Below are 11,900 nucleotides of genomic sequence, written 5' to 3' on the forward strand. Positions count from 1 at the left end.
TTGCAGTGGTCAGCTGAGGCGGACAGGGCCTTTGGGAGACTGAAGGACCTGTTTACCTCGGCCCCGGTGTTGGCGCACCCGGATCCCACTTTACCCTTCCAAGTTGAGGTGGACGCGTCTGAGGCCGGTATCGGGGCAGTTCTTTCTCAACGATCCGGTACACCACCTAAGCTCCGCCCCTGTGCTTTTTATTCTAAGAAGCTCAGTCCGGCGGAGCGGAATTATGACGTAGGGGACAGGGAGCTGTTAGCCGTAGTACAGGCCCTAAAGGTGTGGAGGCATTGGCTTGAGGGGGCTCAGCACCCTTTCCTCATTCTGACCGACCATCGTAACCTGGAGTACATTCGGGCAGCTAGGAGACTGAATCCTCGCCAGGCTCGATGGACTATGTTTCTCGCCCGGTTTGTGTTCAAGATCACTTACATCCCTGGGTCCCAGAACGGGAAGGCAGATGCTCTGTCCCGTCGGTATGACACGGAGGAGAGGTGCGTGGAGTCCATTCCCATACTACCGGAGTCTTGTCTGGTGGCACCGGTGGTGTGGGAGGTCGATGCGGAGATCGAGCGGGCGTTACGCACCGAGCCTAGTCCTCCCCAGTGTCCGGTGGGTCGGGTGTACGTCCCGCTCGAGGTCCGGGATCGGCTGATTTATTGGGCTCACACGTCCCCCTCCTCTGGACATCCGGGTATTGGCCGGACGGTGCACTGCCTTAGTACGAAGTACTGGTGGCCAACGTTAGCCAGGGATGTGAGGGTTTATGTCTCCTCCTGCTCAGTATGTGCCCAGTGTAAGGCGCCCAGACACTTGCCCAGGGGTAAATTACAGCCCCTGCCCGTTCCACAACGACCCTGGTCTCATCTCTCGGTGGATTTTGTTACCGATCTTCCCTCCTCCCAGGGGAATACCACCATCCTGGTCGTTGTGGATCGGTTCTCGAAGGCCTGTCGTCTCCTTCCCCTGCCGGGTCTTCCCTACGGCCCTACAGACCGCTGAGGCTCTATTTACTCACGTCTTCCGGCATTACGGGGTGCCCGAGGATATAGTGTCCGATCGAGGCCCCCAGTTTACCTCCAGAGTCTGGAGAGCATTTATGGAATGTTTGGGGGTCTCGGTGAGCCTTACCTCGGGTTACCACCCGGAGAGTAATGGGCAGGTTGAACGAGTCAACCAGGATGTGGGTAGGTTTCTGAGGTCATATTGTCAGGGCCGGCCGGAGGAGTGGGCGAGATATGTGCCCTGGGCCGAGATGGCACAGAACTCTCTCCGCCACTCCTCCACCCAACTAACCCCTTTTCAGTGTGTATTAGGGTACCAGCCGGTTCTGGCACCATGGCATGAGAGCCAGATCGAGGCCCCCGCTGTGGATGAGTGGGTGCGGTGCTCGGAGGAGACGTGGGACGCTGCACACGTCCATCTGCAGCGTGCCATACGTCGACAGAAGACGAGCGCCGACCTACACCGCAGTGAGGGGCCAGTGTACGCACCTGGAGATCGAGTCTGGCTCTCAACCAGAAACCTGCCCCTCCGCCTGCCCTGCCGGAAGCTGGGTCGGCGGTTTGTGGGGCCTTTTAAAGTCCTGAGGAGATTGAACGAGGTGAGTTACAGGTTAGAAATACCTATTGATTACAAGAATATTAACCCCTCGTTCCATGTGTCTCTCCTCAGGCCGGTGGTAGCTGGTCCACTCCAGGACTTTGAGATTGAGGAGACTCCTCCGCCCCCGTTGGACATCGAGGGGGCTCCGGCGTACACGGTTCGGACCATCCTGGATTCGAGACGCCGGATGGGGGGTCTCCAATATCTCGTGGAGTGGGAGGGGTACGGTCCAGAGGAGCGGTGCTGGGTGCCAAGGAGGGACATTCTGGATTCGTCCCTGATGACCGAATTCCATCGTGGTCATCCTACGCGCCCTGCTCCGCGTCCCCCTGGTCGTCCCCGAGGCAGGAGGCAGCCGCGCGTCAAGGGGGGGGTACTGTCACGGTTTCGGCCGAGGCGGCTCCTCCTCCTTGTTCGGGCAGGTTTCGCCGGTCGTCGTCTCCGGAGTTCTAGCTGCCACCGCTCGATGTTTCGTGTTTGTTTGGTTTTGTCTGTTAGTCACACCTGTTTTGTGTTAGGTCTCGTTTAGCACCCTATTTAGTTTCCTTGTTGTTAGGTTTGTGTTGTGTGTGATTGTTCGTGTCGTGGTTGCGCTACCTGTTACGGTACGCTATTTTTCCGTAGTTTCCTCCTTGTTGTTAGGAGAGATTTACGCACCTTTGTGTGCGCTTGCATTACGCCTGTGTGCGTCTTTTTGCCTCCGGGCTGTTGTGGATTATTTTGTGCTAAGTAAAGTCTTGTTGGACTTACCCTCTGCTGCCTGCGCCTGATTCCACACCACACCTATACACAGCACCGTGACAAGGTGAAAAGAACATTGAAAATACATAGGTCCTTAAGTTATGTTTCCTCAAATGTTATGTAATCTAAAAATTTCACATTAGCTGGTAGAACTGACTAAATTAAATGAATCATAGAGGTATTATAACCTATTCAATTTTCCATTCTACAGGTAATTTGTTTTGTCTCTTTATATTCATAATAGCCTAGGGGCTATGTAGGTTCTTATCTGTCATGTTTGGAGTTATGGTGCTCTGTTATGCGTACACTTTTTCTTTACAGTTGCGTTGGCCTGGTTGTGTCAGTATATCAATCAATCAATCAATCAATTTTATTTTATATAGCCCTTCGTACATCAGCTAATATCTCGAAGTGCTGTACAGAAACCCAGCCTAAAACCCCAAACAGCTAGTAATGCAGGTGTAGAAGCACGGTGGCTAGGAAAAACTCCCTAGAAAGGCCAAAACCTAGGAAGAAACCTAGAGAGGAACCAGGCTATGAGGGGTGGCCAGTCCTCTTCTGGCTGTGCCGGGTGGAGGTTATAACAGAACCATGCCAAGATGTTCAAAAATGTTCATAAGTGACAAGCATGGTCAAATAATAATCAGGAATAAATCTCAGTTGGCTTTTTCATAGCCGATCATTAAGAGTTGAAAACAGCAGGTCTGGGACAGGTAGGGGTTCCATAACCGCAGGCAGAACAGTTGAAACTGGAATAGCAGCAAGGCCAGGCGGACTGGGGACAGCAAGGAGTCACCACGGCCGGTAGTCCCGACGTATGGTCCTAGGGCTCAGGTCTCTCAGTTGGCTTTTCATAGCCGATCATTAAGAGTTGAAAACAGCAGGTCTGGGACAGGTAGGGGTTTCGTAACCGCAGGCAGAACAGTTGAAACTGGAATAGCAGCAAGGCCAGGCGGACTGGGGACAGCAAGGTGTCAGCATGCCCGGTAGTCCTGACGTATGGTCCTAGGGCTCAGGTTCTCAGAGAGAAAGAGAGAACGAGAGAATTAGAGAGAGCATACTTAAATTCACACAGGACACTGGATAAGACAGGAGAAGTATTCCAGGTATAACCAACTAACCCCAGCCCCCCGACACATAAACTACTGCAGCATAAATACTGGAGGCTGAGACAGGAGCGGTCCGGAGACACTGTGGCCCCATCCGAAGAAACCCCGGACAGGGCCAAACAGGAAGGATATAACCCCACCCACTCTGCCAAAGCACAGCCCCCGCACCACTAGAGGGATATCCTCAACCACCAACTTACAATCCTGAGACAAGGCCGAGTATAGCCCACAGAGGTCTCCACCACAGCACAAACCAAGGGGGGCGCCAACCCAGACAGGAAGATCACGTCAGTAACTCAACCCACTCAAGTGACGCACCCCTCCTAGGGACGGCATGAAAGAGCACCAGCAAGCCAGTGACTCAGCCCCTGTAACAGGGTTAGAGGCAGAGAACCCCAGTGGAGAGAGGGGAACCGGCCTGGCAGAGACAGCAAGGGCTGTTCGTTGCTCCAGAGCCTTTCCGTTCACCTTCACACTCCTGGGCCAGACTACACTCAATCATATGACCTACTGAAGAGATAAGTCTTCAGTAAAGACTTAAAGGTTGAGACCGAGTCTGCGTCTCTCACATGGGTAGGCAGACTGTTCCATAAAAATGGAGATCTATAGGAGAAAGCCCTGCCTCCCGCTGTTTGCTTAGAAATTCTAGGGACAATTAGGAGGCCTGCGTCTTGTGACCGTAGCGTACGTATTGGTATGTACGGCAGGACCAACTCGGAAAGATAGGTAGGAGCAAGCCCATGTAACGCTTTATAGGTTAACAGTAAAACCTTGAAATCAGCCCTTGCCTTAACAGGAAGCCAGTGTAGGGAAGCTAGCACTGGAGTAATATGATCAAATTTCTTGGTTCTAGTCAGGATTCTAGCAGCCGTATTTAGCACTAACTGAAGTTTATTTAGTGCTTTATCCGGGTAGCCGGAAAGTAGAGCATTGCAGTAGTCTAACCTAGAAGTAACAAATGCATGGATTAATTTTTCTGCATCATTTTTGGACAGAACATTTCTGATTTTTGCAATGTTACGTAGATGGAAAAAAGCTGTCCTTGAAACAGTCTTGATATGTTCGTCAAAAGAGAGATCAGGGTCAAGAGTAACGCCGAGGTCCTTCACAGTTTTATTTGAGACGACTTTACAACCATCAAGATGAATTGTCAGATTTAACAGAAGATCTCTTTGTTTCTTGGGACCTAGAACAAGCATCTCTGTTTTGTCCGAGTTTAAAAGTAGAAAGTTTTCAGCCATCCACTTCCTTATGTCTGAAACACAGGCTTCTAGCGAGGGCAATTTTGGGGCTTCACCATGTTTCATTGAAATGTACAGCTGTGTGTCATCCGCATAGCAGTGAAAGTTAACATTATGTTTTCGAATAACATCCCCAAGAGGTAAAATATATAGTGAAAACAATAGTGGTCCTAAAACGGAACCTTGAGGAACACCGAAAGTATACAGTAAATGTAAAGAGCAACTGCCCCTAAAAACCAACTTCTCATTTAGAAAACAGCCTATGTGGCATCAATATGAGTCAGAAACATTTATTCTACTGTCGAAATTGACTACAAAGTGCAAATAGGATAATTTTGGTCATAAAGTCAGTCTCGTCCAAAACAAAGTTTTGTCCGACTTTTGGTCGTGAATGCATCGCAACGTAAATTAAAGTTGGGTTTGTTTAAATCCTGCCCACAGCTGGCAGCACACAAGTAATCATCAATTCGGAGTGCAGCTGCCCGCGACCTGATCGTAATGCCTGTGGTAAATTTGGGTTGACTTTGGATATCCCTATGGGGATAGTTAGGGACCATCGGTACACAATGTACATGGGACAATATGTTAAAATTCCAATAGCTCCAAATTTCAATGACTTAAAAATCTCAAAGCAACTATAAATTGTAGAAATTCATATACAAATATTGAAATATTGTCTCATTTACATTGTGTAATAATTTATTGATGGTCCTTAACTAGCCCCGGAGATAGGCTATCCAGTCAGTCAGGTCTCACACCAGCTGGCTGAAGCTAATTGGCAAAATAATTTGGCTAACTCTTCCCGCCTGCGAACACACACACGAGACACTCACATCAAACCACACCCCAGTTCTGCCATGGCCACTAGCATTTCTTAATTAACCAAATCTAAAACGAGGCCAAATCAGGAAGTGCAGTCACCCTTTAAAACTAACTAATGACATGTTGCACATCTACATTGCAGATGAGCCGAGGAGGAGGACAGATGAGAACAGCAGGCCAATGGAGCACTTAGAACAGCAGCAGCCAGCGGCAGGGTAGGGAAGAGGATGATTTAGGTGACCCAGACAAAACAAGTTTAGCTACCCTAGTATACCCTTGACCGTTTTGGATTGCAAAACTAAAGAGACACACCAGACAAGACACACAAACAGCAGCAGAATAGTAGGATATGATGGAGAGAGACACACCAGACAAGACAGAGATAGCAACAGAAGAATAGGTGATGGAGAGAGACACACCAGACAAGACAGAGATAGCAACAGAAGAATAGGTGATGGAGAGAGACACACCAGACAAGACAGAGATAGCAACAGAAGAATAGGATATGATGGAGAGAGACACCAGAAGAACAGAACAGGCCATAACAGAAGAGGATAGACGGTATCACTTAAAGCTGCATTATGTATTCTAATTACTGCACTGTGTGTGTGCGTGCGTGCGTGCGTGCGTGCGTGTGTGTGTGTGTGAGTGAGTGAGTGCGAGAGAGGGTATGAAAAAAAAAATGTATGCACTCACTAACTGTAAGTCGCTCTGGGTAAGAGCGTCTGCTAAATGACTAAAATGTAAATGTAGAGGGTGTTTGGGTACTGTGGGATTCTTTAGTCAGTTTGGCTCATTGGATGGGTCAGAGTCTAAGTTTGAAGTTGTTGAGTGGTATGGAGGTTTTTGGCAATACACTGTAGATGTACGTGTTCCAGAGTAGAGAGACCCACAGTAGCTACTGTAATTGAGTACTGGCAGTGTCTACTGTGGCAGGTGGGAAGGTGCGAGTTACCTGAAAAATATGCCTCCAGACCCCACTTCTGGCTTTGGGCTAAGCCCTGAATGTCTTTAAATCCTAGAAACACCCCTGGCTTGAGTTCATGCACCTCTTATAGAATATTGACCTCCCGAGTGGCGCAGTGGTCTAAGGCACTGCATCGCAGTTCTAGCTGTGCCACTAGAGATCCTGGTTTGAATCCAGGCTCTGTCGTAGCCGGCCGCGACCGGGAGACCCATGGGATGGTGCACAATTGGCCCAGCGTCGTCCAAGGTAGGGGAGGGAATGGCCGGCAGGGATGTAGCTCAGTTGGTGGAGCATGGTGTTTGCAACCCCAGGGTTGTGGGTTTGATTCCCACGGGGGGCCAGTATGAAAATAAAATAAAAATGTATGCACTCTGGATAAGAGTGTCTGCTAAATGACTAAAATGTAAATATTAGCTCAAAGGTATTGCTGAGTTCCTGCACCTAAATATAAAGAGTACCAGCACCTATTTCAGTCCATGTCAAGCACTGCCCCTGACATCAATGATTGGGTGGAAATCTCTTGGCCCATACCCTATGGGAGGTCAGCTCCCGCTTAGGCCAGTCAAAGCTCTTCTTTGTCCTGGCACCCCAATGGCACAATTCAATGTTCCATATAGTAGAAAAAACAATCAATAGTCATCTTGACTGCCTTTCACAATATCTTACTTCAATTATCTTTCCATGGCACTTATAATGAAGTGCAGTACTTCAAGACAGATCTTTCCAAAGCCTCAAATTAAGCCAAATATAATGTGTGATACCTACAGCCTTCCTGATAGAGCCAGGCCTCATTACATGTGATTAAACAGTGGGTTGTATCGATCTGAGTCTGTTTTATTCAGATGAGCCCTGACATTCACTGTGAGGAGAGAGTGCTAAGACTGCTGACTGAAGCCAGTGGAGGACTGCAGAATGACTTAGGGCTATTGTTTAGATTCGTCTGATACAGTGGGGAAAAAAAGTATTTAGTCAGCCACCAATTGTGCAAGTTCTCCCACTTAAAAAGATGAGAGAGGCCTGTAATTTTCATCATAGGTACACGTCAACTATGACAGACAAAATGAGATTTTTTCTCTCCAGAAAATCACATTGTAGGATTTTTAATGAATTTATTTGCAAATTATGGTGGAAAATAAGTATTTGGTCAATAACAAAAGTTTCTCAATACTTTGTTATATACCCTTTGTTGGTAATGACACAGGTCAAACGTTTTCTGTAAGTCTTCACAAGGTTTTCACACACTGTTGCTGGTATTTTGGCCCAATCCTCCATGCAGATCTCCTCTAGAGCAGTGATGTTTTGGGGCTGTCGCTGGGCAACACGGACTTTCAACTCCCTCCAAAGATTTTCTATGGGTTTGAGATCTGGAGACTGGCTAGGCCACTCCAGGACCTTGAAATGCTTCTTACGAAGCCACTCCTTCGTTGCCCGGGCGGTGTGTTTGGGATCATTGTCATGCTGAAAGACCCAGCCACGTTTCATCTTCAATGCCCTTGCTGATGGAAGGAGGTTTTCACTCAAAATCTCACGATACATGGCCCCATTCATTCTTTCCTTTACACGGATCAGTCGTCCTGGTCCCTTTGCAGAAAAACAGCCCCAAAGCATGATGTTTCCACCCCCATGCTTCACAGTAGGTATGGTGTTCTTTGGATGCAACTCAGCATTATTTGTCCTCCAAACACGACGAGTTGAGTTTTTACCAAAAAGTTCTATTTTGGTTTCATCTGACCATATGACATTCTCCCAATCCTCTTCTGGATCATCCAAATGCACTCTAGCAAACTTCAGACGGGCCTGGACATGTACTGGCTTAAGCAGGGGGACACGTCTGGCACTGCAGGATTTGAGTCCCTGGTGGCGTAGTGTGTTACTGATGGTAGGCTTTGTTACTTTGGTCCCAGCTCTCTGCAGGTCATTCACTAGGTCCCCCTGTGTGGTTCTGAGATTTTTGCTCACCGTTCTTGTGATCATTTTGACCCCACGGGGTGAGATCTTGCGTGGAGCCCCAGATCGAGGGAGATTATCAGTGGTCTTGTATGTCTTCCATTTCCTAATAATTGCTCCCACAGTTGATTTCTTCAAACCAAGCTGCTTACCTATTGCAGATTCAGTCTTCCCAGCCTGGTGCAGGTCTACAATTTTGTTTCTGGTGTCCTTTGACAGCTCTTTGGTCTTGGCCATAGTGGAGTTTGGAGTGTGACTGTTTGAGGTTGTGGACAGGTGTCTTTTATACTGATAACAAGTTCAAACAGGTGCCATTAATACAGGTAACGAGTGGAGGACAGAGGAGCCTCTTAAAGAAGAAGTTACAGGTCTGTGAGAGCCAGAAATCTTGCTTGTTTGTAGGTGACCAAATACTTATTTTCCACCATAATTTGCAAATAAATTCATTAAAAATCCTACAATGTGATTTTCTGGATTTTCTTTCCTCAATTTGTCTGTCATAGTTGACGTGTACCTATGATGAAAATTACAGGTCTCTCTCATCTTTTTAAGTGGGAGAACTTGCACAATTGGTGGCTGACTAAATACTTTTTTCCCCACTGTTTGTGTGTGTGTTTGTGTGTGTGTGTGTGTGCATTCAGGGTTTGGAGAGGCAGTCCTGTGCTCCCCACCGGGCCTGGCTGGTCTTGAGAGCAGAACACTCCACACAGGCGGTCACTCGACCTGCTTGACAAACTACAAGATGGTGCCGTACTGAATGGCTGCCGTTCTGCAAGCTCCGACCCAACTTAGCTATTTTGCGATTCTTTTGTCGTTTATTTTCACTTATTTTTTAAAAATGTATCCGCTGTCATTTCTTACAACCGACAATAACTTTTGAACATCAGATCGGCAGTTAATGACCAATTCTGTCTTCACTTCGACTCATCTGCCCATGGCTCTTTCGGTAATTCCGACCCAATTTTCATGTTACCCAAGAGGAAACGCCGACATTACAGAGGCAAGAGAGGAGGGATCCTGGCGAGATTAAGGCGAAAGGAAGACCGGACCGGAAACAGACAAGATGGCTATCCAACTCAATGGATTCTCCGTTCAACGTGCCGACAGGACAGTGAACGCCGACATTACAGAGGCAAGAGAGGAGGGATCCTGGCGAGATTAAGGCGAAAGGAAGCCTGGACCGGAAACAGACAAGATGGCTATCCAACTCAATGGATTCTCCGTTCACCGTGCCGACAGGACAGTGGAGTCGGGGAAATCGAAGGGGGAGGTGTTTGCCTCTTCATCAACAATAACTGGTGTGCTGACTCGAGCTCAGTGGAAGTGTCGACCCATTGTTCACCCGTCTTGGAATAGCTGATGGTCAAATGCCTGAGGGACCCTGTAGCACTCACATCTGTAATCATGAAGTGCTTTGAGAGGCTGGTTATGGCACACATCAACTCCATCATCGCAGACCCCCTAGACCCTAATTTGCATACCGCCCCAACATATCCATAGACGACGCAATCACAACTGCACTCCACACTGCCTTCACCCACCTAGATAAGAGGAATACCTATGTGAGAATGCTGTTCATTGACAACAGCTCAGCGTTCAATACAGGGGCCCCACAGGGGTGTGTGCTTAGTCCCCTCCTGGACTCCCTGTTCACCCACAACTGCATGGCCACGCACTACTCCAACACCATCATCAAGTTTGCTGACGACACGATGGTGGTAGGCCTGATCACCGGCAACAATGAAACAGCCTACAGGGAGGAGGTCAGTGACCTGGCAGTGTGGGGCCGGAACAACAACCTCTCCCTCAACGTCAGTAAGACCAAGGAGCTGATCGTGGACTACAGGAAACAGGGGGGACGGGGCTGCAGTGGAGCGGGTCAAGAGCTTCAAGTTCCTCGGTGTCCAAATCACTAAGAACTTAAAATGTTCCACACACACGCTCACAGTAATGAGAAGGTGTGACAGTGTATCTTCCCCCTCAGGTGGTTTAAAAGGTTTGGCATGGGCTCTCAAATCCTTCTTGAAAAAACGAACACCTGGAACAGCACCATCTAGTAGTCAGAACCTGGTAATATCAGGATGTAGGATGGGACAAAAACATAACAATTTCAATGACTAATTTCTCTAAGCGGGAAGAAAACATCACCAAAATCACTGGGATTACATTGCATAGGATGAAGAAACAATACTCTGAGCCGCACCTCCATACTACTTGTCAGACATAGAAATCTGATACTATTTACTCGTTGTTGGTGTGGGATTGACGTGAGGCATGGGGGTCCGTGGGTGGCTTTTGACCATTTCTTTGGATTCCTCTTGTCTAACTCATTGTTAGAAAAAGGTTTGGTCTAAATCAGATGTTAGGTACTATATTTATTGAATATTATATGAATCCTATAAATTATAATGGCCAATTTGGGTGCAATCAATTAGCTTAATTTCTCAGAGATCAAATTATATTTCAACAAAATAATGTTGCAGGAATGCTAATCTTATCTGAACAATCTGTGATGGTGGGTGTCTCTTTCTTGTGCTTTTTGAGGTGGAACTTTCCACAGCCGACTCTCCCTTCCCTGCAGAGAATGGAGTTAGTAGGATGCTCCTGGATGTTCCTGTTCTCGATCCTACCAATCAGCCATGGATACATGTCACTCGCCGTGGAAGTCGAAAACAGAGACCTCTAGCAATGGGGGCCTCCTTGGCGAAGGTAAGCCCGGACCGGAAACAGACTAGAAACATCTTCGCCGCCCTGGATCCAGAGGTTCCAGCGCCTTCTTCCCTGGGGGCTTCCGATTCGAGATCAGATCCGGAGGTACCTGCACCTTCGTCCTCTGTTCTGTCTCCCTATCTGGTGGCTTCTACCTCAGGTTCAGATCCTCAGAGCTCTCACCCTCATCGGACCGTGAGGCTGTCTAAGACTCCGGCCCATTCACCATCCATGATGGATACTACAGCTGGCTCGGGTCCATTGGGCCCCACTGCCCTTCGGTCCTCGGGGGGTTTGCGAAACCACTCGAGGCGAAAGAACATCCGGACCTCCTCAGCCATTGCACCAGCTGTCGTCAGCTCTATGGTAAGAAACATCTGTGCTATCCTGTGCTATCCTGGAGCATGAGTACAGGACATTACAAGGCTGCTTCTGACCGTTCTACGACAGCTGCCAGGAGCTGACACTGTCGTAGTCCATGTGGGGTCAAACGACATTAGGAGGGCTACCTCAAACTGCTGAAAATTGATTTTAAGGAACTGATTATGAAAGATTCCAAAAAGCGGCCAATTATTTCAGGTCCGATACCATCGTTGGGCCGCAGTTGTGAAAGATTCAGCAGGCTTCTGACATTACACACCTGGCTAAAAGATGACTGTAGCTCGGTTGGAATCACTTTTATAGATACATTTGACACCTTCTAGAAACAGAATATGCTCTACAGGAATCACATAGTCCATCCAAATCATCTTGGCTCCTGGACTCTGT

Source organism: Coregonus clupeaformis, unplaced genomic scaffold, assembly GCF_020615455.1.
Source record: "Coregonus clupeaformis isolate EN_2021a unplaced genomic scaffold, ASM2061545v1 scaf0491, whole genome shotgun sequence".
In the NCBI taxonomy this organism is placed as follows: domain Eukaryota; kingdom Metazoa; phylum Chordata; class Actinopteri; order Salmoniformes; family Salmonidae; genus Coregonus; species Coregonus clupeaformis.